Raw genomic sequence first — 14,331 nt, 5'->3', positions numbered from 1 at the left:
TCCATCGTCGAAGCCGTAGCGGAGTAGCTGCTCGCTGGTCAGGCCGAACGCGGCAACGGACGCCGGGCCCGGTACCGAAGTGCTTGCGAGGCTTAGCGATCCCACGACGCCAACGTATGTGCCCCATCCATGGTTCGGCAAGTGCCACGCGAGGACGCGCCAGTATCTTGCCAACCTTCAGACCCAGCTGCCTCAAACTACACCCCGGTCTCTCCCAAGTCTGCTCCACCGGCCCCTATGGACGGCCATCCACCTGTGATCTCCCGTCCCACGGCGCCTGCTGCCCAGCCCTGCTTCCTATGGCTGTGGCGCCTGCCCTTGGGCCATCATCGTCAGCACCATCTCTCGGCCCGGGCCCGGACTCGCTTCTAGTCCCAGGTTCGCCTGCTACCTCAAGCCAAACCACAGTGAGCACAACTGTCACTCCTGTCGCGAGGCACGCGTGCACGCCACCCCAGGGCCTTGTGCCGCCTAACGCGCCACCCGAAACGCCTGCCCCGCTTCCCTGCTCACCTGGCGCCTTCACCAGTGCCTGTGTCTCCGCGACAGACGAGACAGCCCTACCGTATCCTTCCCATTTCGACAACTACGCCCCAGACTTGCGTCTTGTGCCCCCAGCCACCCGTCCCACTGCCACAGTGAGCTCGTTTTTGCATAAAGCCGCTGCACCTCGTCGACAACTCCCCTATGCATGGCTGCCCGGCTCCCATGCAGCAGACCTCGAGCCCAGTGTCGTGCGCCGTCGTTTCACCGTCGCCAGCGGCAGAGGCATCCCCTCCTCTTCCATGGCGGCGGCTTCCGCACGCCATTTCTTCGTCTGTACCCGTTAGGCCAGCGCAAAGCCCATATCGCCCGTAACTCCCGCCGCGGGTTGCATTTTCTGCAATGGCATTTTCCGCCCCGCTTCAACCCAACTGGCGGCCCCACCAGAAGACCTTTCGACTGCAGCACGCCTAGCTTACCTCCATTTCATCGACTTCTCCCGCCTGTTCCTTACGTCATCATCTTCATCATTTGGCTCCCCTCGCCTTTAGCGCAGCAGCCAGGCTCGAACGCCTGAGTTTGGTTCACCCGCCCGGCAGCCTTCACGAACCTGTGTCCTGGATTTGACCCACCTGTACAAACTTGTACATACCGGTCTTTTTTTTCTTTATCGCGCACCGCGCTAGGGGGGGGGGGGGGGAATCTGTGGCGGCGCTGATGAAGATGAAGTTGGCGCGACCTGCCTCGCGCTGACCAGAAGTTCTCGCTCGTGCAACAAAGAACGCTTGGGGCAACCGGCCTGCCAGCAACGTCAACAGCCCGCTCCGCCGGCTCACCAGCCGCGGCTACCGGGACACCAATAAATGTGGATCGCCTTCCACAGATTCACGATCCTCCAAGTCACGTGACCACGGATGACTCGGCGGAAATGAATGATCTTCACGACAGCCTTATTGCGCACGTACAACCGATTCGTTCGATACCCAACATCATAGGGTTGTCACAGAGACTTGTCGTGATGCATGATGCTGCAAGTTACGTGACCCCGGATAATGACTCGGCGAAAATTAATTATCTTCACGACAGCTTTATTACGCTAGAAAAACCGATTCGTTTGATACCCAACTTTATAGGATTGCCAAAGTGAGGTGTGATTCACGATACTCCATGACACGAGACCCCGGGTGATGACTCGGCGAAAATGAATCTTCATGACAGCTTTATTAAACTGGTAAAACCAAACCGTTTGATGCCCATCACTGCAAGGTAGCAATGAAGTCTCGTCATGATTAAAGTCGATCCATGTGACGTCACAGCTCATAGTGCCGCATCAAAACTGTTTTCGACCTAACGACAGCCTTATTCCGCACGAAAAACCGATTCATTTCATACCCATCATCATAGGGTTGCGAAAGTGACGTGGTCATTCATGATACTGCAAGTCACATGACGCCGAATGGTGACTTGGCTAACACGTATCATCATCATGACAGCCTTATTACACAGGGAAAACCGATTGGTTTGATACCCATCACTGCAGGATTGCCATAACGTCCCGTGATGAAAGTCGTTCCTTGTGACGTCACAACTTGTAATGACGCAGCGAAAGTCTTTAGAGTTAGCGATAACATTGCAATAGCGACTTGATGTGATGCATGATACTGCAAGTCGCGTGAGACCGGAGAGTGGACTCAACGAAATAGCTGTGTACAAAGGATAGCCGTATTGTCCTGGGAAATCCGATACCAATGGTGTTGGGTCGCCAAAAGCGCCTCCCCTTTGCTGAAAGTCACGTGACGTTGTAAGGCGGAAATAATTGCACATCTTGGTGCAGTTTATTAATATCATGTAGGAACACACTGAATGTGCTAGCTAAAGGTGTGTCGAAGTGATATAGCGTCATTACATTCCACATACCCTTTCGTTCCATACCCCTCATGACTTTGGTCGAGAATGTGAGACATCAGGTTGCAGGTGATGCGAAGTCATGTGAGTGGACTATCGGCTGATCATAGAGAGTTTATCTTAGTCATCACCTCAGTGTGAGTCGCTCATCTTGTCAGGATAATAAAAGTGTGACATGATGATGCGAGTTGCAGGACACAGCCGATGCATATCTGCAATATACTTCGCGCTCACCCTGTACTTCGGTTGATGTGGTGGGTGGTATAAATACCCGGCCCTGATTTGTTATGATTAAAAAAAGTTATTATTACTTGCTCATTGGGTGTCTAATGCTTCGTCAGAAACAACTCATCGATAACGCGTCTGGGATTTGTAGACCGCGTTTGAAGTTTGAGCGGTCTAGTGCTGAGAATGCATGAGGATTAAATTCGCTGGCGTTTGGATTAAATGCTTTGGCGCTTCTATTAATTTCTGTGGCACCTGGAATAAATTTAATGGCACTCAGATTAAATATTCTGGCGTTTGGATTAAATTGAGCGGGAAATACTGTAGTAACGTGACACCTCACGTTACCGAAAACGTTACCGAAAAATGTTAACGGAAGTATGTATGTTACCTGTTACAGTTCCGAAATGGTAACAAGTGTCAAATCAAATCAAATTTTATTTCTGCCTTGAAAAGGTACAGACAGCGGAGGCACAGAAAAGGCTATAAGATACAGCTTGACAAAGCCGCAGCCCCCTTTAGCTTGGCAGCGGCTTGACAGCAAGGCTTATAAAACAAAGACACTTGGTTAACGTATTAACAGGTATACAATAATGTAACTACAAAATAAAGTGAAACAACATAATACAATATTGAATCGACATTCGCACTCGACAAACACAGATCGATAGCAAAGGAAAAGGATAAACATATTCTACATGTCAATGTACATAGCACGCAATTATTTTTTTGAACTAAAGAGGTCAAAATTATTAAATGCATATGTATTTAACAGGGAAGGAAGAGTGAATTGCAGGCGTTCTCTACCTGAATTTATTCAAGGAGTCGGTACCACCCAAGTCTCCGCATACCTTGTCGTGTAGCTGGCTTCTCGGGCATGGAATTCAGCAAGGTTATGTATGTAGTTTACATTCCTACGTGTTTCAAGTTTAAACCGGATACTTAGACGATATTTATACAAGTTGTGAATTTTTACCACACCACTTTCTAAAAAGAGATCTGCGCTTGGATTGTCCCAGGGGACACTGTAAATAAGACGAAGGAACTTTTTCTGTAGAATATAGATACGTTGAAGACAGCTATCCGTGGCTGTACCCCACACTAAGTGGCAGTAGTTTAAATAGGAGTAGAAAGGGGAACTATAGAGGAGTAGCTTTGTTTTTCTTGGAATAACATATCTCAGCCGACTTATGACCCCGGTTAGTTGAGCCAGCTTCGTTGTTATATGGTCCACATGGTGATCCGAAGTCATGTTGGAAGAAAAAACTACTCCTAGACATTTAAATTGTTCAACCAAATCTATACACCGCGAGCTTAGTTTAATCTCGATGGAGGAAGGAAGCACTTTATTTTTGGGACGAAAAATAACAGCTCGTGTATTCTTATATTTAATACGCATACATTTGGATTCAGACCATTTTTGTAATTCAATCATGCTTTCATTGCATTCCTGAACAAGGAGATCAAGATCATTTCCAGTAAAAATATACTTGTGTCATCAGTGTAAATAATAAATTTCGCAGCGGAGTTAATGTTAGAGATATCATTTAGATACATAATAAAGAGTAATGGTCCCAATATACTGCCTTGTGGGACACCAGAAGTAACGTTTTAGTTCAGATTTCATATTGTCTATGCATACAGCTTGTTTTCTGTGCGATAGATATGACTTCAGAAGCATCTGGGTCTGTCCTCGAATACCATAACACTCTAAGTTTTTTAGGAGTATACAGTGGTTCACTAGATCAAATGCCTTCGAAAAGTCTACGAAGATACCAATAACGAAGGTCTTCTTTTCAAACTGCGTTAGTATATATTCCTTTTGCTCGAGTAGCGCTAATTCGGTTGATTATTTTTACAAAATCCAAATTGATTTGGAGACAAAAGGTTATGTTTGTAAATAAAATGAGACAACCTTGTATGTAGACTTCTAAAAGATAGGGAGTATAGATACTGGTCTATAATTTCCTAAATCATTGCGGTCACCTTTCTTATACAGAATCGTTACTTTGGCTATTTGCATTTTGTCAGGAAACATACCGGTAGTAATACATAAATTAAATATTGTGAGCCACCGCTTGCACAGGCGTCTTTTTTTATTCGGGAACAGCCGGGCACACAGCGCGCGCTCCACGGAGCCCAGGCAAGTGACGAAGATGATGATGGGGATATACAAATGAAAGAGGTGAAAGTTCGCGCAAAGCGCTCACACAAATAGTTCCCCGGCAGGAAAGCGGCCATCCTGGCCGCAGATTAAATAGAAGAGGGGCGACGGGTGTAGAGTTTCATCCGCGATACATGAACCACTTCTTGAGAGCGGCGACGGCGGTCGATTACGGGGTGCGAGGGAACAACGGCGTAGTTGACCGGAGATGTCTGCTGGGCGACAAGATAAGGTCCGATAAAGCGCTGGAGAAACTTTTGCGCACAGTCCAGGCGTGCGGACGGGTGTCCAGAGGAGGACCTCATCTCCGGGTCGGAAGGAGACCGTACGGTGGTGCAGGTCATAGCGGTGTTTGCGGTCTTGCTGAGTGGCTTCGGTGTTGACGCGGGAAAGGTGGCGACAATATGCCATCCGAGAAGCGAACTCTTCGCCCAGAGACGCAGACGGAGATGCGGGAGCAGAAAAGAAGGCGGTATCGAACAGTGAGGATGGAACACGGCCATAAATCAAGAAGAAAGGGCTGTAGCCAGTGGTGCGTTGAACTGCGGAATTGCAGGCAAAGGTGACAAAGGGCAAAATGTTGTCCCGGTTCTTATGGTCAGGCCGAATGTACATAGATATCATGTCAGACAGGGTACGGTGAAAGCGCTCGATGAGACCGTTGGTTTGATTATGGTAGCTAGAACATGTCTTGTGGACAGTGTTGGTGGCGCGGAGGACCTCTTCAAGCACATGGGACAAAAATGTCTTCCCACGGTCGCTGATCAGGACACGAGGAGCACCATGGCGCAACACTATCGCATGCAAGAAAAAGTCGGCGACTTCAGAAGCGGTACCGGAGTGAAACGGGGCTGTTTCAGCATACCGCGTCAGGTGGTCAATGGCGGTGACAACCCAACGGTGGCCAGCTGGCGTAAAGGGAATGGGACCAAACAAGTCGATGGCGACGGTGTCGAAAGGCACGGATGGGCAAGGAAGAGGCTGTAGGAGGCCGGCAGGAACGGATGTTGACCCCTTGCGACGCTGGCAAGACACACAGGAGGATATGTATTTGGCGACGCTAGTAGAGAGCCCAGGCCAGAAGTATCGGCTCTTGATACGGTCATACGTCTTCAGGTGACCCAAATGACCGGCAGAGGCGTCGTCGTGGTAAGCCTGCAAAACTTGAAGACGAAGGGAGCGAGGCACAACGGGAACCCACCGGTGACCCGTAGGGTGGTAGGTGTAGCGGTAGTGTGCCGTGCTGAAATCTGAACTGGCGAAGTTGGCGGCGCGAGCGACTGTTGGGTGCTGATTGGCCTCGGAGACGATCAATGATAGTGCGGCAGTATGGATCAGCCAGCTTATGGGAGGGCAAATCGGCGTGGACGTCGACTGGTGCAACAACAATGGGTGCACAATCCAGAGGGAGGTCGGACGCCTGAGGTGAAGGGCACGTTGTTGAGGGGGCCGCAGCGTGAGTCCGGGAGTCAGGCAACGGGCATCGAGACAGGGCGTCAGCGTCGAGGTGTTTTCTCCCGGATTTGTAGGTGATAGTGAAGGTGTACTCCTGAAGACGTAGCACCCAGCGACCCAAACGGCTGGACAAGTTCTTCAGTGTCGACAGCCAACAGAGCGCGTGATGATCGGTGACAATGGTGAAGTGACGGCCGTACAAGTAGGGGCGAAATTTCTGGATTGCCCAAACAACGGCGAGACACTCTTGCTCTGTTATGGTGTAGTTACGCTCAGCTGTAGTAAGAGAACGGCTGGCGCACGCTACAACCTGCTCTTGGTTGGCATCGTTGCGTTGTAAGAGAACAGCGCCAAGGCCTTGTCCACTGGCGTCAGTATGGAGAATGGTGGGGGCTGCCTCATCAAAATGGCGAAGCACAGGCGTTGAAGTGAGCGCCTGCTTGAAGGCTTGGAAGGCCTCTTCGCATTCAGTGGACCACAGATAAAGCGTCTCAGAAGTCAATAGTTTATGGAGGGGGGACGCTATGGATGCAAAATTACGTATGAAACGGCGGAAGTATAGGACGCTAAGCCCAGGAAGCTGCGAAGTTCTTTCAGGCGCTGGGGGCGAGGAAAACTGAGGACAGCGGCAATTTTTTCAGGATCAGGTCGGATTCCGGCCTTACTGACGATGTGGCCGAGTACTTTGATGCTTTTGCTGGCAAAGTGGCACTTTTTGGTATTTAATTGAAGACCGGCTTTCGCAAGGCACGTGAGAACTGCGTTGAGACGGTGCAAGTGCTGGGAGAAGTCGGACGAAAAGATGATAATGTTGTCCAGATAGCAAAGGCAGGTCTTCCATTTCATGCCCCGTAGCACGGTGTCAATCATGCGCTCAAATGTGGCCGGGGCATTGCACAGTCCGAAAGGCATCACATTGAATTCGTAAAGACCGCCAGGGGTAACGAATGCGGTCTTCTCCTTGTCTGATTCGTGCATGGGGATTTGCCAATAGCCCGAGCGGAGGTCGAGGCTTGAAAAGTGCTCAGCGCCTTGGAGGCAGTCCAACGCGTCGTCGATGCGAGGGAGCGGGTAGACATCTTTATGGGTTATTTTGTTAAGGGCACGGTAATCCACGCAGAAACGAATTGAGCCATCTTTTTTTACGGACGAGAACGACAGGAGATGACCAGGAGCTTGTAGACGGTCGAATGATGGGGCGCGAAAGCATGTCTGCAACCTGGTCCTCAATGATCTTGCGCTCAGATGCGGAAACGCGGTACGGACAGCGCCGTACAATAGCTGAGCCGTCCGTCTCTATGCGATGGGACGTTACAGAAGTCTGGCCTAAAGCGGACGTGCACACATCAAAGGAGTTCTGGTGGGTCATAAGAACTTCTAGTAAGGCTGTCGACTGCTCAGACGTAAGGTCAGAGCTGATGGCGGCTTCGAGCGCAGAGGAAGAACACGGAGCGGGAGTATCAGCTGGTAGCACAGCACATGAAATCGGGTCGGTGTCGAGAGGGACAGGTTTACCTTCAAACAGGAAACCAATAGTAAAGCCTTTGGGTAGTAACATGGACTGGCTGGTAGTGTTCAGCGCCGTGATGACCGCGCAACCACGGACGAAAGATGTGAGGCAAGAGGCAAGAGCGATGCCTTGGGAGGTCCAGCGTGACGAAGGCATGACTAAGGCATCGCCGTCAAAAGCGAAGTCTAAAGTTGCAAGGATGAGCTGTTCACGGCCAGGGGGCAGGGCGAAGTCGACAGCAGCGACCACACGTGGTGGCGAACAGTCAGAGTCTGGATCTGCTATGTGGATGAGGCGGTCGTTGCAAGAGATGAGGGCAGAAGACGACAAAAAGTCCCACCCCAGGATTATCGGATGAACGCAGGATGGGAGGATAACGAATTCAATATGATAGCGCTGGTTAGCGATGAAAACACGCACAGTGCATTGGCCAGTGGGGTGGATGAGCGTGCCGTTGGCTCCACGGAGAGGCGAACCGGTGTATGGAGTTGTGACTTTGCGCAGTCGGCAACACAGGGCAAGGTGAATGACGGAGAAAGCGGCACCCGTGTCTATGAGAGCTTGAGTCCACACCCCTTCAACACACACTGTCAACATATTCGACGGGCGGTCGGGAGGAATTTTAGAGTTCGCACGGCAAGCAGCTTTCCCTCCAAAAACTGCTTCGTTTAGTTTTCCGGGCTAGGAGCGAAGGGCTGCGAGACGGGACGAAGAGGTGATGAGCGACGAAAAGGTGAAGGAGAGCGGCAGCGAGTAGAACGGGAGGACCGAGTGATATCCTGGGAGTTTGGAGGCGAGGGGGAGCGACGGTAAATTTGGGAGAACGGCGAGGCGGAAGGATCAAGCTGGCGCACAGGTGCACGTTCGAAAGCAGCATAACCGCGTCGTTCATCTTGCTGTCGCCGGCGACCGACGCGTGAGACATGACCGCGGATCCCGCAGTAGTAGCAAGTAGGACGGGGAGTACGCCAGGCTGGAGAATAAGGCGTTGCTGGAGGACACGGAGCCACGGCAGCCACGTTACCGCAGACAGGCGTTGGAGTAGACGTAGGGACCGGGGCGGGTGGCCTCGATGCAATGTCGGCATAGGTGGGCGGGCGAGAAGGTGTCTGAGGGGTGGCAGGGGCTACGGCGCAGGTGAAAGCGGCCAGCTCATCTTTGATGACGCTCCGCAAGTCAGGTGTAGCAGGCGGGATATTAAAGGTGGGAGGGCCAAGAGTGGTGGGCTGCCCGTAGAGTTCCTCGCGTATCAGGGCATGGATGACGGAACGGAGGTTCCCATCGACGAGGACGCTGCCATCACTGGGGTCTGGCTGAAGGCGACATGACTGCAGCTCATCCAGGCGCTGGCATGTGGAGGTAATGGCAGATACGCTGGAGGGGTTCTGGGCTATCAACGCGGTGAAAGCAACGGTCCCAATGCCCTTAAGAATGTGGCGAACGCGCTCCGACTCAGGCATGTCAGCACTAACGCGGCGGCAAATATCAAGAACGTTCTCGATGTAAGAGGTGTAGGACTTCCCAGGCTGCTGAAGCCGCGCGGCAAGCTTCTTCTTGGCTAGCTCAGAGCGGCCTGTCGGCGTGCCGAAAATTGGCCGCAGCTGCTGTGTGAATGTAGGCCAGTCGGCGATGTCATCTTCGTGATTAAGAAACCACGTCTTTGCGACGTCAGTCAAGTAAAAGACGACATTCAGCAGCTTGTGGGAGTCATCCCACCGGTTGAACGCACTGACCCTGGTGTAGTTGTCGAGCCAGTCGTCGACGTCGTCGCCACGAAGTCTGCCGAAGACTTGAGGGTCGCGTTGACGGCTGGTGATGGTCCAGGCTGGGGCAGCCGCAGCAGTCGGGGAAGGCGGCGGGGGTGAACGCGTTCCGTTGCCTTCCTCCATACCTGAGGGCTGCAGACGCAAAAGACGGCCTCATCGGAGCTCCAGGGAGAGCGAAAGACGGGTCCGAAGCGAGAGGTAGGGGATACGAATAGCACCTCCGCCACTTGTGAGCCACCGCTTGCACAGGCGTCTTTTTTTATTCGGGAACAGCCGGGCACACAGCGCGCGCTCCCCGGAGCCCAGGCAAGCGACGAAGATGATGATGGGGATATACAAATGAAAGAGGTGAAAGTTCGCGCAAAGCGCTCACAATATATTCGCAAGAACAGGGGCAATAACCGCTACAACATGCTTCGCAGGCCTGATTTGAATGCCATCAATGTCACAGGCATGGCTGTTATTAAGGTTCTGTATGACTGATATAACTTCTGCCGTAACCGGGTTCAAAAGTATTGTATCATTATTGTAGGAACTAATGTAACTATTGCAATCATGTAATGGTTTGGTATGAGAGAGGGTTGTGAAAAAGTTGTTAAAGGCATCTGCTCGCTCTATCCCAGATATATCTTTATCATCAAGCCTTAATGTCCGTGGGGCAGGGTGCGGTTGATGTTACTAAGTTACCGAAAAAAGTAGCACGTTACCAGTAAGGCCGTTACTTGTAACGCGTTACGCGTTACCGCCAACACTGGTTACTTCTACCCGCTTAAAATCTATTTTTCCTTCACTGTCCTTAAACCCCAATGCTTTGAATAAATCAGCTCTGCTGCTGTAGGGTGAAGCTCCACTGTAGGGTGAAGCTCCACTGTAGGGTGAAGCTCGTTACAGAAAGTACCAAGTGTTCAGCCGTTTCCTCCTCCTCTCCACACGCACCGCACAGCGTATATCTCATGGTACCTTATTCTATATGTCTTAGTCTGAAAAACTCCCAGCCTGCCTCGAACATAGCTTTCCCTGCAATTATGATAGATATTTTCTTTGGCAATTTCCTGCTTAAAGATCCTATATGTTCCCAGTGCCGATTTCGTCAGCATCTGTTTTCCATAGAGCTCTCTGTTTCTTTAACCTTTTTTCGTAACCGATAGTTCCTGATTTGCCCCCCCCCCCCCCCCAAATGCTGTCCAGATATTTGCTTGTCAATTTTCTAGTTCGCTTTCTCCATTTTGTGTCCACATTTCTCATTTACAGGCACCTGAAAATTTTCCGAGCCCACTGCATTCCCCCACTTTTCTCAATAGCTCCTCAGATGCTATCTTACTGCTAGCTTCTCTGCTCTCGAACGACGCCCATCCCATATCACCCTGTAACCCCTGATTTCGGTCATTGTCATGTGCTCCCAAAGCTAGCCTCCCTACGCCGCGTTGTTTGATTTCTAACCTTGCTTGAACATCTGGTCTCATGCACAGGACCGCATTGCTGAAGGTCAGACTAAGAACCATCACCCCTTTCCAGATCCCTCTTACCACTTCGTACCTTCGTAATTCCACAGTGCCATGTTTTTCATGACAGCTGCATTCCTACTAGCTTTAGTCATTACATATTTTTCATGCTTTGTCAAATACGCCGCACCCTTATTTATTCACACCCCAGGATCCACTACTTCTAGTGTGAACTACTGTATTCTGTGCTGGCCGCCCTCATCATTAAACATCATGACTGAAGATTTTTCTTTACTAAACTTGAAACCTAATCTATCTCCCTTTGTACCTCGGATGTCTATCAACTTCTGCAAATGTTCCTTATTGTCAGCCATTAGCACTATATCATCTGCGTACTTTAGTCCTGGTAATGACTGTTTAATCCATTCGCCTTGTTTGAAAAAAGAAAGGTTGAAGCCCAGTCCGCTCTTCTAGTTTGGTCTCTAACCCTTGTAGGTACAACATGAACAACAAAGGAGACAGGAAATCCTTGCCTAAGCCCCCGCTGTATTTCTATAGGCCCAGATACATTTTTTTCTTTTGATAAGCACTCTTACCTTTCCTTTATATATATATATATATATATATATATATATATATATATATATATATATATATATATATATATATATATATATATATATATTAAAAATTAATTACTCTATCTTCCACATTCAATGTGCCCAGTATGCCTCACAAATACTCTTCAATAACGTTGTCGTGGGCTCCCCTAATATCCAGAAATGCTAGCCATAGGGACCTGTGTTCCTTTTCAGCAATCTCCATACACTGCGTCAATCAAAACAGATTGTCCTCCAACATCCTTTGTTTTCGGAACCCATTTTGTAGCTCCCCTAGCGCCCCCTCGTTCTCCACCCAAGCCTGCAATTTGTCCTTTATAATCTGCATCACCACCCTGTAAACCACAGATGTCACTGTTATGGGACGGTAGTTACTTACCTCAGCTTTGTCCCCCTTTCCCTTATATATCATGTTCATTCTACTGAACTGGCATTCATCGGGGACTTTCCCATCTACTATCATTTTATTCACTACCTGTATTAATGTTTGCTTGGATTTGGTCCTAGCTTCTTTATTAACATAATCGGAATACCATCTGGTCCTGTTGGTGTGCCACTAGGAACCTTCTTCTCTGCCCTTTCCCACTCTCTTTGCTCAAGTGATGCAATTGCAGTAACCGGTCTATCCTCCTTCGATAAATTATGTGCAACGTTTCTTTCTTTAAATTTTTCTGTCATCCTTGTTCCTATATGTTTCATTGCTTCATCCCCGGGCTTTTAGCCGAATACCCTGATCTATCAGAATAAACCTTTGATCTAGCCTAGTCTTATTATTGATGGAGTTGAGATGTTTCCAAAATTGCTGAGCTGCTTTTCTATCCTTTTTATTTACTTTTGTCATCCACTAGACACCCTTCTAATTTTCTCATTGATCAAATACGATGCTTCCTTTCTACACTTTATGAAGGTATTCCATTTTCTGTCTACTTCATCTTCTGATTCCCCCCTCTTCTTGGAATATCTGTGTTCCCTAGATGCTTCCTGACGTTTCTCTATGGCCTTCTTGGCCTCCTCATCCCACCAACTCTTGGGTTTGCGTCTTCTTTTTCCTTTTGACTCGCACCTTAGCTAGCTCTAGCGCAAGTAATCGAGTTGATTTGGTGTAAGTCCATTCTGTTTCATTATCCTCGAAAATTACTTTCTCATTCTGTCTGGCTGCTGCTTCCAATTGCTTTTCTGAGAAAAAGTTTCCTTCTGATTGTTCATCTCACTTCAGTACTACATTGATTTTCTGCTGAAACTCAACTTGATGCGTTTGTGGTCACTACCTAGACTTTTTGAGCCATTGCAGCCATTGACCTTTTGAGCTGTTGCAGCTCCAGAGGAGGGCATGTCAGCGACGAGGCGTACGTAGAGGTGGCCACAGTTTCCTGAGGTCGGACAGCAGCACAGAGGCGCGCGGACGCAGCACGGTGGGAACGTCGTGCGAGCAAGGGAAGATCGCCGAAGAACCACTACACAGCGATGGTGCGAAGTGTGCGCGCTCGATGGTCGCTGCATGGCGGGGAGGTAGAGACAAAGGATCAGTTGGTTACCACCGTGCAGCAGTGGCGCGAAGGGATGAACGCGCGATATCCGTCGTGCAGCAAGGAAACTGCACAAAGGACAAACGCAGCGACGCGGATACGGCTGCAGGCACGCGAAGGTTCTCACGAAGACCGCTGCAGGACGAGTACCGGGCGACGATAGGAGGTCCGCAGGGTACTCACGCATAGCGGGGGTGCGAAGAGCAGGGCGAGCGCACGAAGGCACAAGCAATGGCTGCCGTGCAGCGGAGAAGCCAGACGTGCGACAAGGGATCCATAGCTGAAACACGGCAGAGTTGCGGTAATGATTACGTGCGAACACAGGCGCCTCCAAAATTAGCACCACGATAAGGAATCTCCACATCATGAATCAGGCTTGATGCATGAATTTTGAAGAGAGTGCGCGCCGTTTCAGGCGTGCAAATGCACCGTGGAGGCAGCAAAGATGGCGGGACCGCCGCCGCCTGCCAGCGTCAAGACAAGCAACTGCGCACCGAGAGAAATGCCGAGCCGAAACAGCCCGCCAGAATTAGATGCGCCCAGGCTGCAAAAACCTCTTTAATCTATTATCTGCTTTAAAGGTGGCAGTAATAGAACCGGTCCTCAACCTCGTACATACACCACAAGAAGCCCGCCAAAATTGAATGCTTTCCCTCGACAGTTCGGAAGGTTCGGCTGGGGACGTCGACCGGGTTGGAATTTACTTGGAGCTCGAGCGGTGTTGAAGCAGTCGGAAGATCATCCGATCTGGGTGCAAGCGCAGGCTTCTCGCAGTTCTCGTCCTTGTACGTTAGGTTTGAGATTGGTTGGTTGGTTGGCCTCAAATAAAGATGGCACATGCCCACTATGAGGGAGTGGCCAAGGCACAGGCGGGGAATTGCTGGAAACAGGAGCGTTTAGAGGGGCAAAAAAGGAGTAGAAGTAGGGTACGTATACGCTGGCAGATTGTATAACGCAACGACAGGGGATTACCTATTTCACAACGCTTCCTCATCTTTTCCCGTGACGTCGTTCAGACATTGCGCTGTCATTACGAAATATAATGAATATATTCTAGTTCACTATATATTCCGAAGTAAAGCCCGCGACGGTAGAATTTCTACATATTACAAATATTACTCTATGCACGTCGCTCGGCGGCATCGCCATATTCGGTTCCTGCAGCTCCTTCCTGCAAATAGAGACACTACAGCACAGCTCCAGTTGTAATAAATTGAGCAAAAATTTGGTCAAGG

This window comes from Amblyomma americanum, chromosome 1, assembly GCF_052857255.1.
Source record: "Amblyomma americanum isolate KBUSLIRL-KWMA chromosome 1, ASM5285725v1, whole genome shotgun sequence".
Classification (NCBI taxonomy): Eukaryota; Metazoa; Arthropoda; class Arachnida; order Ixodida; family Ixodidae; genus Amblyomma; species Amblyomma americanum.
This window is presented reverse-complemented; position numbering follows the sequence as displayed.